The 14,065-nt window shown below is 46.5% G+C and overlaps 1 protein-coding gene across 1 annotated transcript in view; it reads right to left on the reverse strand.

The window, feature by feature from the left end:
• Nucleotides 1-14,065, reverse strand: part of grid1 (glutamate ionotropic receptor delta type subunit 1) — a 571,973-nt gene that overhangs the window by 294,294 nt on the left and 263,614 nt on the right. The gene's annotated exons all lie outside the window — the stretch shown is intronic.

Consider the following 14,065-nt stretch of genomic DNA (forward strand, 5'->3'; position numbering starts at 1 on the left):
ATACACTGGGCACTGCTGTGTTCAACAGCAATATTGAATATCACAGAGCCAGCACCAGTTTGCCAATCGGTTATTCCCAGGTCATTGCAGAGGGAAGGTCTGCCACTCAAATCCACCCGCGATAAATCCAGGCAAAATCAATCCTGCCTCACAGAATCAGTCTCACATATTTCCCAAGAGTTTATGAGCTCCAGTACACTCATAGACGGCAAACACCAACTCAAGGTCTCTGGACACAAGATGTGTTTAGTTTAGTTTAGTTTATAGGTACAGCGCTGAAACAGGCCCTTCGGGGGCCGACCAGCGATCCCCGCACATTAACACTACCCTACACACACTAGAGGCAATTTTTACAATTACCAAGCCAATTAACCTACATACCTGTACGTCTTTGGAGTGTGGGAGGAAACCGGAGCACCCGGAGAAAACTCACGTAAGTCACCGGGAGAACGTACAAACTCCATACAGGCAAAGCACCTGTAGTCGGGATCGAACCGGGGTCTCTGGCACTGCAAGCACTGTGGGGCAGCAACTCCATCGCTGCGCCACCATGCCACCCTAAGTTCTCTGACCTCAGTCCTTGGACGGTGAGCCCCAGTCCTTGGAGCCCACGGCAGCACAGTGGTGTGGCTGGTGCAGCTCCAGCGAGCCAGGTTCAGTCCTGAACCCCAGTGCTGTGTGTGTGTCAGCGTTGCATGCTCCCCCTGTGACTGATGGGCACATTGGTAGATCAACGGGCCAATGTTAATTGCCCAAGTGTGTATGTGAGTGTAGCATAGTGGTTGAATATGAGGGTCGTTGATGGGAATGTGGGGAAGAATAAAGTGGGATTGGTGTGGAAATGGTATTAATGGGTGCTTGATTAATCAATGGGGACTTGACATGAGGGGCCTGTTTCAGTGCCGAATGACTCCATGATCTCACACACAGACCCCTGAAACTCCTCAGGCGTGAATTTCAACCACAGCCTGAATGTCTGAAGGTTGTTTGGAAGAGGAGCAGTACAGTACACATCCCCTAATGTATTACCATGGTCTGAAAATCCCAGGTGTGTGTGGGAAGGAACCGCAGATGTGGAGATGACGCAGTCTGACTAATGCACTTAAAATAAAATAATAATTGAAATAAATGTAAAAATGTAAAAGCCACAGCAGTTTCTGAGATCCATCTGCTGTATGTTGCCAATTGTTCTTGTGAAACCTTCAAGTCATGGAGTCATGGGGCTCAGACTGTCCCAACTTGTGCAGGCCATCAATAACAATCCCAATGCGCCGGTGTTTTATCATCTATAACTTTCCTATCTTCCTGCTATCTCCAGAGGCAAGACTGATTCATCAGATGGCAGAGGAAGGAGCTCCATGGTTTGTGAGTGGTGCTAATCAATGGAGTGTGGAAATGAAAAGTGACAACGCATGTTTACGCGTTGGGAAGGGAGAGGTAGATCAGTGATCGGGACGGGACCCAAGAGATCTCTCACAGAATGGCGCATTGCAACGTGTAATAATGAACTGCAGATGCTGATTTACACCAACGATAGGCACAAAAATGCTGGAGTAACTCAGCGGGTCAGGCAGCATCTCTGGAGAAAAGGAATAGGCGACGTTTCGGGTTGAGACACTTCGGGTCAGGAATGGTAAGATTGCAAGTTCATTTGTCTGGCGTGTTATCAGGCTGACCGATGTTGGCACAAGGAGATGCTAAATCAAGGCAACAATGCAGGAAAATGGCACAAGATGTTGAGCTGGAGAAGCCTCCACAGCACTTTGGGGGAGTTCATAAGTTCATGTTATAGGAGAAGAATTGGGCCATTCAGCCCATCCATTCAATCATGGCTGATCGATCTTTCCCTCTCAACCCCATTCTCCTGCCTTCTCCCCGTAACCATCGACACCACTGAGAGGGGAATCGCGGAACAAGTGCTTTCTCCAAGATGCCGTTAAACAAGCCCCGCACTCCAGCAGTTTCCAATCAGCACCTCAGGGGAGAGGAGGAACGGCACTGTGGGGCGCGAATAAACGGATGCAAACACACAAAGGAATGAGAGGTTGGTTAAAAATTAAAGAGGTACCAGAGTAACTTTGTGAAGTTGTAAAGGAAACCTTATTTAACCCAGTGAATCATTTCTTCAGACGGACGGGATGCAATCTAATCGTCAATTATAGAAGTCTCGAGAGAGAGAGAGAGAGAGAGTGAGAGAGTCTGCCTCAGTCATGTCAGATTCTGCAGTCACCAAAGGCTTGATACATACAAACACACCATCAGAAGCAGCGATGTGAAGTAAACAAGTGCCACTGGTTCGTGAGCAATTCCCTTCTGAGGGGATTTTCTACGTCGACTTACCTACAGAGTGGCACAGCTGCTGCTAACAGCTCTATCAACATGGGTTCAATCCTGACCTCTGATCTGTCTGGAGTCTGTATGGAGTTTGTCTGTCTGTTTGGAGTTTGCATGCTTTCCCTGTGATTGGCTTGATGTCCCCATGGTGCTCTGGTTCCCTGCCACATCCCAAAGACAAACAGGTTTATAGGTTTATTGAAACCTGTGCATAGTCCCTAGTCACAGGGACTATTTAACTTGTGGGGTAAGCGAATGGTAGAATTTGGAGAGTTTGATGGGAATGTGGGGGACGAGTATAGGATTAATGTGGAAAAAAAGGCTGGAGTGACTCAGCGGATCAGGCAGCATCACTGGAGAAAAGGAATCGTTGACGTTTCGGGTCGAAACCTTTCTTCAGACTCAGTCAGAGTCAAGCGAGACTGAAAAGGGTTTCGGCCTAAAATGTCACCTACCCGTATCCATATTCTCCAGAGATGCTGCCTGGCCCGCTGAGTTAATCCAGATTTTGTGTCTACCCTCGGTATAAACCAGCATCTGTAGTTCCTTCCTTCACATAGGATTAGTGTATATGGTTGGCATAGTGTCATTGGGCTGAAGAGCCTGCTTCCACGGACTATGTCTCTATGATTCTTTGAACTCCATGGACCAGGGCAGCTGTTTAAAGCCACTCCATCAGTGCTGACTGTGCATCCGTTGTCCACATGGGAGCAGCAGTTCATTGGCAGGGTCTATACCTCCACCACTTCATAGAAGAAAACAAATCACACAGTGGTCTTCAACCCATGTATGTCGTGTAGAAGCCCCTCAAAGGGAGCTTTAGACAGGAGAAGGCTGATGCACCTTGAATCGATTTCAAATGCAGCTCATTTTGGGATGTATTCCTTGCTTTGGTTTGGCTCTTAAATCGGTGGCAAATGCACAAAAGAAACATACACTCACCCACGTACACGGCAATCAGCCACACGTTCACCTACACGCGTACATTCATTTGCGAACACACACTTACAGACACCATTCATGGATACAGACTTGTCATGTGTGTGCACACGCATGTATACACACTCACAGACATACACAAACACACACGTATGCATGCACGCTCATTCAAACTCGCAAACATATAAGCACAAACACAAGCACAGACCTACCCCTTTCTCATTCAGGCTGTTCTAACTGCACCATGCATTAAAGATTCCAATGGCCTCTGCCCAGGTGCTATGTGAATAAGCTGCAGAATCCCGTTGAATGAGCCTGAGTCTGCAAGGGCCTAGTTGTCCGTAGAGCACAAGGAGACTTCTGTTATGCCATCATGGACCTCGGCCAATATCAAGGCAGCTCAGTTTGGATGAGTGGAATGAATGGTGAGCCAGGAGCAAGGGGTGCACTTGCCAGGGCATTCCACGGGGGGCAGGAACACGTAGCCATTTGGTCTTGGACTCAGATCACTCAGCTGCAGCAGCACAGAGGAGCCAGAAACACAGAATCACCTCACATAACTCACCCCTGAAACATTTCTTCAACAATTGTCTTCAACAATTTCACCTTGAATTGCCTTTCTCTCTTCCAACAGAAATTTCAGAACTAATCAAAACAATCAAAGATCGTGATTAATTAAAAAAAAACCTTTGACTACAAATTCTATTGCAGAATTCATGTTGATATTCACATTTCTATAAAAAGCTTGTGAATAAAGAAAGTCATGAAATCCGTGACTTTCTTCCCTCGTGTTCTGCTTTGAAGATCCTTTCTCCACATTAATATCCTCTTTTCTAGCAAGCACCGCCTTACAGTGTAGGGGCACAGACAGATATATACACAGACACACACACACGCACACATGCCTATCATGCTGAACGACACCACCCATGGATACAGACTTGCATAAACCCACATACACACATGCACGCACACGCAGGCATACACAAACATACATGCGCATATGCTCACAGACATACAGTACATGCACAAACATATATGTATGTGCCCTCCTGGCTAGAGAATGGTGTTGTTTTGTGTCCATAAGTGTACCTTTCCATTCACCAGGTGATCCATGCAGTCATGCCAGAAATGACTTATCTCAATCAAGAGCAGACTAGATACACTCTGGGAGACACTTGTGCAATGGCTGACCATTAATGGCCCGTGACTGGTCAGGACTTACACAGGAATTAGAGCGGGGTCTTGGTCAACGAGAAGGTGCCTGCAGTGTAGATTAGCAGCGATGGAGCTGCTTAAAACAAGGAACAAATTCAACAAAACCTCACGTTCAAGGAATGTAGAACAAATTACAGTCTGTTTTGTGGTTTATGAAAGTAATCAGCGAAATGAAAGGAAGTCTAGTGAGATGGTATTGCCATGGCAACATCTCATAATAGCATGATTATATCCCATTGACAATAACACAAAACAATTTGGTACACTTAATGGAGATTCTTGAAAATCTTCCTTAAATGTGGAGATTAGACATTAAAGAATAATGAATGGCGGGGCCTAATTGGGTTGTTGCAGTGACTCCTCTGGGATGCATCAGCAACATAAGTTCTTCCAGCAATGGAAGTAGTCCTGAACTACATTGTCCACAGCTTCTGGATATGCTGAGATCATGAGCAGAACACAAAATGCTGGAGGAACTCAGCAGGTCAGGAAGCATATGTGGAGGGAAGGGACCCTTCTTCAGACTGAACATAAGACACAAAAAGCTGGAGTAACTCAGCGGGACAGGCAGCATCTCTGGAGAGAAGGAATAGGTGCCATTTCGGGTAATTTCTGAAGAAGGGTCTTGACCCGAAACGTCACCCATTCCTTCTCTCCAAAGATGCTGCCTGTCCCGTTGAGTCACTCCAGCTTTTTGTGTCTATCTTCAGCATCTGCAGTTCCTTCCTACACATTTCTTCAGACCAACGCTGAAATCATTTTATTTTTGGCTCATTTCCACATGGTGGGCCTCCACACTGAAATATCCCTGAAACCACATTTCATCTCTCTCGGGTCCATCTCAGGTTTTCTGGACACTTTGCTGGGCTGTTTCCAGCGCTCAAGAGATGCAGTTGGCATGATATGAATATCAATGATCCCAATGGGGAATTAACTGTAGTTAGCGGAACAGTTGCCAGAATTCTGGCTTTGTATCAAGGAATGGGGAAGATCTGTCCATTCAGGAAATGTAAATGATATCAGTGGAAAATCTGCACCATTGTCAGCTAAAAACCTCAGCAACAATCATCACAATGATGACAGACATTTTTGGATGACACAGATGTAATCTGAGTACCAAAAGCGTGGTCGACAGTGCGTGCGTACCCACGCAACATGAATCCCGACAACCAACATACCATTAAGGTACTGGTGTGCAACAGCTGCTGGGAAAATGCAGAACAGGCAGCACATCATAGCCAATAGTGCTCAGGGCATTTCTTGACAGAAGTAGTGCCATGTTGAAATTCAAGTGTCGCAGCTAATGCTCTATCTTTAACAATGCATGGTGGAACATCTATGGATTAACAGGAAGACCACTCAGCCGTGTTATTAAAAGGGGCAATCTGTTGTTTGTACCTCTTGCTGACTCCTCAAGAGCTTTCTATACTAGTTTCAGATTGTAGTAGTTTTAGGAATGCGGTGAGCCAGGTGATGAGGATATTCAGGTGTCTACGCAAACCACTTAAAAAGTTCTAATGCCTTGAAAGCAGTTCATAGAAGGTTTTCTTGACTAATAGCTGAAATGGATGGTACACAAAATTGCTGGAGAAACTCAGCGGGTGCAGCAGCATCTATGGAGCGAAGGAAATAGGCGATGTTTCGGCCCAAAACGTCGCCTATTTCCTTCGCTCCATAGATGCTGCTGCACCCGCTGAGTTTCTCCAGCAATTTTGTGTACCTTCGATCTTCCAGCATCTGCAGTTCCTTCTTGAACGCTGAAATGGATGGGTTGGCTTGTGAAGAAATGTTAGACAATCTAAACATTTCTTATCATAGAGTGGTATAGCCCAGCTTGCCCGATCCAACAAAGGGTCCCCCCTCTACACTAGTCTTTCCTGCCCTTGTTTACCCATATTCCTCTACACATTTCCTATCCATGTACCTGTTCAAATGTTTTTTTTTTAATGTTGTTATAGTTTCCCCCTCAACTACCTCCTCTGGCAGCTCATTCTATACCCCCCACCCAATGTGTGTAAAAAATGCCCCGCAGATTCCCATTATATCTTCCCCCTCTCACCTTAAACATATGTCCTCTAGTTCTTGATCCCCCTACTCTGGGTTATCCTGAATAAAATGTTTTAAAACATTAACATGAGATCGAAAAATCATTGAGATTTCAATGACCCATCAGCAGCTCTTTTCTCCATGGTCGAGAATGGTCAAAGCGAGGTTCACCACTTGGGATTGAGAGGGAAAATGGGCAGTCCTTCCTACACATATTCCCCTAAATGTTTCATAAATTCCGAAGTTCATTGTAGTAGAAGAATTAGGCCAATCTGCCCAACAAATCCACTCGGCCATTCAGCCCATCAAGTCTACTCCGCCATTCAATCATGGCTGATCTATCTTTCCCTCTCAACCCCATTCTCCTGCCTTCTCCCCATGTCCACCGATACCTGTACTAATCTGTTAATCTCCATTTTAAAGATATCCATTGACATGGTCTCTACATATATCTTCCCAAATGTCATTGTAAATGTATTTGCTTCGATTAATTCACCGAGCAGCGTTTCCAGATATGGCCACCTTGTGTGTTGAAGCTGTTGGCTTCAATGTTTATCATCCCTCTGCCTGCCATAATCACAGCATCAGCACTCCCCATGAAATGCTCCTCTCTTGTTCCCCTTTAAGTGCAGCTAATAGATCTGCCATCTCACAGATCCAGCAACCCGGGTTCAATTCTAACCTCAAGTTCTGTCTTTATGGAGTTGGCAGGTTCTCCCTGTGACTACGTGAAATTCCCCCCTGAGCTCAGATTGTCTGCCACATCCCAAAGATGATGGGTTGGTAGGATCACTGGCCACTATAAAAAGTGAGTGAGTGAATGGAAATAAGTTCATAAGTTATAGGAGCAGAATTATACCATTTGGCCCATCATGTCCACTCTGCCATTCAATCATGGCTGAATTATCTCTCCCTCTCAACCCCATACCCCTGCCTTCTCCCCATAACCATTTCTTCTTCTTGTATATGGCGTGCACAGCCTAAAGTTGTAGGTCAACTGTAGGTCTTTTTGATGGTAGATAAAAATGCTGGAGAAACTCAGCGGGTGAGGCAACATCTATGGAGCGAAGGAATAGGTGACGTTTCGGGTCGAGACCCTTCTTTGGGTCGAGATCCTATTTGATCTTTTGCTTGTGGACGTCGGGTTGATTGCATTAGCCGAAACAGGGTGGCCCACGAGAAGGTTGCAATCTCCCACCACCCCATAACCACTGACACCCGTACTAATCAAGAATTTATCTGTCTCTGCCTTAACAAATATCCATTGAATGTGGGGATGAATAAAATGGGTTAGGGTAGGATTGGTGTAAAAGGAACATGTTTCCGTGGAGTTTGTTTATTGTACTCCTGTGGCATCTACAGTGCACCACTTGTCATGCAAGCGGGTGGGAAGAGTGGCAGTGATAGCTATGCCGTGTATTCGGGTGTTATGCCTGTCGCGGTCAAATAGCTGGTCACGTAGGCAATCTGAGAGATGTGATTTATAGCAGTAAGTGAGTGAATCTGCAGTGAGGCATATGAATGTTAGGTATCTACCCTGATTGACAGAGATTGCTCAGGGTCATATTGCAGACATTTTAAGATCTTTTTTGAAAACCGAGCACTTCCCCGTATGGAATATAACAGCATTCAAGATAAAATCCAGCCATGAGTTTCCAACACATTTTCTGAATGATAAAAGCAATGATATCAATAGCAGATAATTACGTTTAATTTATTCATGTATATTCAAATATCAGCCACAATTAGCCAGTTTCCATGCATTAGATATTGATGCTTTCCTACCTTCTTGCCTATTTAGATTTAGTTTTGGTTTTTGGTTTTATAGGTACAGCTCAGAAGCAGGCCCTTCGTCCCACCGAGTCCGTGCGGACCAGCGATCCCCAGCTCATTTTCACTACCCTACATGAAGGATATATGACCAAGCCGATGCATAATTGTACAAACCTGTACATCTTTGGAAAGAGGAAGGAAACCGAAGATCTCGCAGAAAACCCACACAGATCACGGGGAGAACGTACAAACTCCGTACAGACAGCACCCACTGTCAGGAATCGAACCCAGGTCTCTGGCGTTTCCTCTTCTTCTTGCGTATGGCGTGCACAGCCTAAAGTTGTAGGACAACTTGTTCTATTTGATCTTATTTGATAGTGCACGCCGGGTTGATTGCAGTCGTCGAAACAGGGCGGACAAAGTGAAGGTTGCAATCTTCCCCCCCTTCTCTGGCGCTGTAAGGCAACAACTCAACCGCTGCGCCACCGTGCCACCCCTATTCTAGATTTAGCAATATGCAACCCTTTAAATTACCAAAATTGCAGAATTTTCAAAAATCCCAATGGTTTAATTACCCAATTAGTGCTAATCACAGGGCAATAATTTGAGATGCAAGGGTTACTTCAGCAAGTTTCTGTAAATGTCCAATATAGGGATAACTAGCTATCGCTGTGGATTAATAACTCTAATCACGTTCTGTATGAAGGTGAAATGTCTTGTCAGATTCAAACCCTCTAGGCTCACTTTATAACCGGTTTGGTTGCAGAAAACATATTTGTCAAATAAACTCAAAAGAAGGCACATTTCCCAGCTCAAGAATTTCTGTCATACTTAGTGTAACAATAAAGGCCTCTGAGCATTCACTGTATAAAACGACATGTGCAGGGATGAAACAGGAGAGTTTACAAGGGCACTGCAAATTTCTCCTAACATGTCGCTCAGTGATATAATCGGCATGTGGGTACATGTGGAGGGGAAGTAAAATAAAGAGTAGGATGTGTACAAATGAGTGGTTGGCCAAAGAGCCTCAGCAATTCTAGAATGTGTGTAAAATCTTGTGAGGAATAGATGGGGTAGATACACTCGGGTCACACCCGTGTCGGCTGCCTGCCTCTCTTCCGGGCCTATGTCCAGGCTCGCGTGGCCCTGGCGAGGGAACACGCGGTGTCCACGGGGACTTTGGAGCCCATCCGTGATTGCTGGTCGCCAAGGGGAGTGTTTTTTAGATAAAAATGCCATTACTGTGTTATAATGATCTAACGTAACTATTGAAAGTCTTTGCACCTTTTGGTACACTGTAAAGTGCAAATTCTGAATAAAGTCCTTGTTACGAAGGGAAAAAAAGGGGCAACGTGCGAACTCCACACAGACAGCACACGAGTCAGGATTAAAGTTAAGGCCTGCAGCTGCCAGGCAGTAGATCCACCAGTAAGCACTACTCGATTCCCCATGTTTCATCTTTTAGATTTACAGCACAGGCCAAGGCCATTCAGCCCATTAAGTCCATGCCAGTTATAAAAGAGTAAGCCAGACCAATACTGCCCTCCTGCCCCATACTGCCAGACAACCCTTCAAGCAGATGATCTGGAGCTTTTACCTATTGCTTATTAACTGTAGGAAGGAACTACATACAGTTGCATTTCTACATCGAAGATGACAAAATGATGGATTAATTCAGTGGGACAGGCAGCATCCCTGAAGAAGGGTCTCGACCCAAAAGACCACCCATTCCTTCTCTCTAGAGATGCTGCCTGTCCTGATGAGTTACTCCAGCATTTTGTGTCGATTTTGGACCTATTACCTGTCGCGCTTTGCCCTCCCTCTCCCCTGTCCCAGCTTTCTTTGCCCCACTACAATCTGCGTGTAGAAGGGTCTCGACCCGAAACATCATCTATCCATGTTCTCCAAAGATGTTGCCTGAGCTGTTAAGTTATTGCAGCACTTTGTGTCTTTTTAGGGATCTGGAGCTCTTTAATCAAACGTGCAGTCCTCGACTGCTGATAGTTCAGTGCACTGCTCTGCTTCAAACACAGCAGCAGATTCTGGACCCTCTACTTGCTGAGTTACTCCTACACTTTATGTTCTAAGCAAGATTCCAGCATCTGCAGTTCCTTGTGTCTATTTTTTACTGATATTAGATTGAATCATTGCTTTATAGTGGATTGTGTACATGGCCCAGTGGACAATGTGATGGTCAAAGGCCGAGAAAAGGCAAACTACGAGATCATTTGGAGCTTAAGTCCAGTTTAGTTTAGAGATACAAGGCGTAAACAGGCCCTTCGGCCCACCGAGTCCGTGCCGACTAGTGGTCAGCGTACACTAGCACTAGGGATAATTTACAATCGTCATCGAAGCCAATTAACCAACAAACCTGTGCGTCTTTGGAACGTGGGAGGAAACCCGGAGCACCCGGGGAAAACCCACACGGTCACGGGGAGAACGTACAAACTCAGTACAGACATCACCCGTAGTCAGGATTGAACCTGGCTCTCTGGTGCTGTAAGGCAGCAACTCTACCGCTGCGCCACTGTGCTGCCCGTAGGGCTATAGTGATAGTGAGAGAGGGCAAATTAATTCATAGATTCATGGCCTATCTAGATTGCTTTCTTCCTCCTCATTTTCCTACTCCTGGAAGTACCCTGTGCTTCTGCTGGGTAGGTTGGCAAGCGCTCTGCGGTGTACCAGGTATGGATCAGCACAGAGTCCGCAACCAATACCATGCTCTGTCAGATATCAAGCGCAGTATCATGGATTTCACTGTGTCCATAGGTGGTCCCCACCTGTGCTCAAGGGTGTGCACCAGAGTCCTCACCCATATTGTTAGCAAACATCTTCTGACATGCAGTAAGTAGCCACTGGAGGCTTGAATGCAGCTGGTGCAACAGCTGCTGGTGAATGAAGACATGCGTAACGCAGCCAGGATAGCTGGCCCTAACCTGCAGGAATCACCACCTGAGCTCACACACCTGATCCAGGTTGTGGACTGGAATCCATTTGTAATTCAGAGCTGGGCAAATAATGTGAGTGCAGTATGATGTGAGTGCAGTCTATGGCAAAGAAGCCTGTAATATAGCAGAGCTATATACTTGTGTCAGAAGGAACTGCAGATGCTGGTTTAAACTGAAAATAGACACAAAAAGCTGGAGTAACTCAGCGGGTCAGACAGCATCTCTGGAAAAAAGGAATAGATTATGTTTTGGGTCAAGACCCTTCTTCAGTCTGACCCGAAACGTCACCTATTCCTTTTCTCCAGAGATACTGACTGACCTGTTGAGTTACTCCAGTTTTTTGTGTCTATCTAAAGCTATATACTCTCTCTCTATTGAGACAGAATAAATAATAATCAGGTTTTACTTGAGTGCTGTACCTCAGTAAGCCCTGCTTTCAAGTCTGATGGGTCTCGACCCAAAACGTCTTATATTCCTTTTCTCCAGAGATGCTGCCTGACCCGCTGAGTTACGCCAGCATTTTGTGTCTATCTTCGATGTAAACCAGCATCTGCACTCCTTCCCCCATCCCTGCTTTTAGTCTGGTAGTGAATACCACTGGATTCTTAGTTTAAGCTCAAATGCTGGGTAAATCTAGAATTTAAGTAAGATTGCATCACCAGCATGAAGTTAGATGTAGCAAATACTTTTCTGTTCCTGACATCTTCATGTAGGTGCGAGAGATAGTTGTAACATCTTGCCCCGATTTGTGGTTACACTTGTGGCTGCAGTAAGGGAAGATTTCAGTAAGAATCTCATTTGACAGAACCCTCACCCATTGTTATATTGCACACCAGTTCAGTTTCTCCGTGAATGGCCTTGTGAGTACAGTCTCTGGCTGGAAGCTTTCTCCTTCTCATCCAACACTTGATGCTGCTTTGTGTGCCTTCTGCTCATTCTCCCTGTTATCCATTACAGCTAGCCCCTGGGTTTCATGAGACTCCTGTTCCTGAGAGCTCTTTCCATGAACCTACTTTGCTTTAAGGCAGTGCAGGTCAGTGAGTGCAGAAATGACTGGCAAAACAGTCGCTGTGGCACGGTGGCGCAGCGGTAGAGCTGCTGCCTTACAGACCCGGGTTCAATCCTGACTACGAGTGTACAGAGTTTGTACATTCCCCCCGTGACCTGCATGAGTTTTTCCCGGGGTCTCCGGTTTCCTCCCACATTACAAAGACAAAGTTAATTAGCTTGGTAAAATAGTAAATTATCCCTGAAGTGTGTCGATAGTGTTAATGTGCGGGAATCGCTGGCCAGTGCGGATTCGGTGGGCCGAAGAGCCTGTTTTTGCACTGTACTCTCTAAGCTAAACTAAAAAGAGGGACTAAGGTGTGAGATGGAATGTCGATAGCAGGGTACTGGTTTGTATCAATCTTAAAGCGATGCTACATTTTAATATATACTAGACCAAGTGCAGACCCGTTGGGTCTGTTTCCCCAACGGCGTTTGCGGGGGGGGGGGGGGGGTGAGAAGAGGGGAGGGAGGGGAGAGGAGGAGGAGGAAACGGGATAGATTTGGGAGGGAAAGGAGAGCGGGGTAGGGGGTGAGAGATGGGGAGAGAGATGTGGGGGAGGGGGGATGGGGATGGAGGGGAGGAGGGAGGGATGGGGAGAGGGGTGGGGGGAGAGAAGGGAAAGAGTGGGGAGGGAGAGTGGAGGGGAAGGGGGAGAGAAGTGGAAGAGTGGGGAGGGAGGAGGAGAGGGGTAGCGGGAGTGATGGAAGAGGGACAGAGGGATAGGGGGAAGGGGGTGGGGGGAGAGAGGGAAGGGGGTGGGGTAGAGAAGGAAGGGGGTGGGGGAGAGAGGGATGGGAGAGGGGTGAGGAGAGGGGGAGGAGAGAGTGGGAGAGAAGTGGAAGAGTGGGGAGGGAGGGAGGGGTAGAGGGGTAGCGGGAGTGGTAGAAGAGGGACGGGGGAGTGGTGGAAGATGGACAGAGGGGAAGGGGTGGGGGGGAGAGGGGAAGGGAGCGGAAGAGAGAGGGGTGGGGGAGGGAGAGACGTTGGGTAAGGGGATAGAAGTGGAAGAGTGGGGAGGGAGGGGTAGGGGGAGTGGTGAAAGAGGGACAGAGGGGTAGGGGTAAGGGGGTGGTGGTAGAGAGGGAAGGGGGGTGGGGGAGAGAGGGATGGGTGGGAGAGGGAGAGGGGTGAGGAGAGGGAAACATAGAAACATAGAAATTAAGTGCAGGAGTAGGCCATTCGGCCCTTCTAGCCTGCACCACCATTCAATGTGATCATGGCTGATCATCCAACTCAGTATCCTGTACCTGCCTTCTCTCCATACCCCCTGATCCCTTTAGCCACAAGGGCCACATCTAACTCCCTCTTAAATATAGCCAATGAACTGACCTCAACTACCTTCTGTGGCAGAGAATTCCAGAGAATCACCACTCTCTGTGTGAAAATTTTTTTTCTCATCTCTGTCCTAAAGGATTTCCGCCTTATCCTTAAACTGTGACCCCTTGTTCTGGTCTTCCCCAACATCCGGAACAATCTTCCTGCATCTAGCCTGTCCAATCCCTTAAGAATGTTATACGTTTCTATAAGATACCCCCTCAATCTTCTAAAATCTAGCGAGTACAAGGCGAGTCTATCCAGTCTTTCTTCATTTGAAAATCCTGACATTCCAGGAATCAGTCTGGTGAACCTTCTCTGTACTCCCTCTATGGCAACAATGTATTTGAGCATTGGGCATTGTGACATCACACGATGGAACGTTCACCATGGGCTGGGGCTGGTGATGTTTCTATGGGTGAGAAGCCAGATTATTTTTGAA

The sequence above is a fragment of the Amblyraja radiata genome, chromosome 37 (genome assembly GCF_010909765.2).
Source record: "Amblyraja radiata isolate CabotCenter1 chromosome 37, sAmbRad1.1.pri, whole genome shotgun sequence".
In the NCBI taxonomy this organism is placed as follows: Eukaryota; Metazoa; Chordata; class Chondrichthyes; order Rajiformes; family Rajidae; genus Amblyraja; species Amblyraja radiata.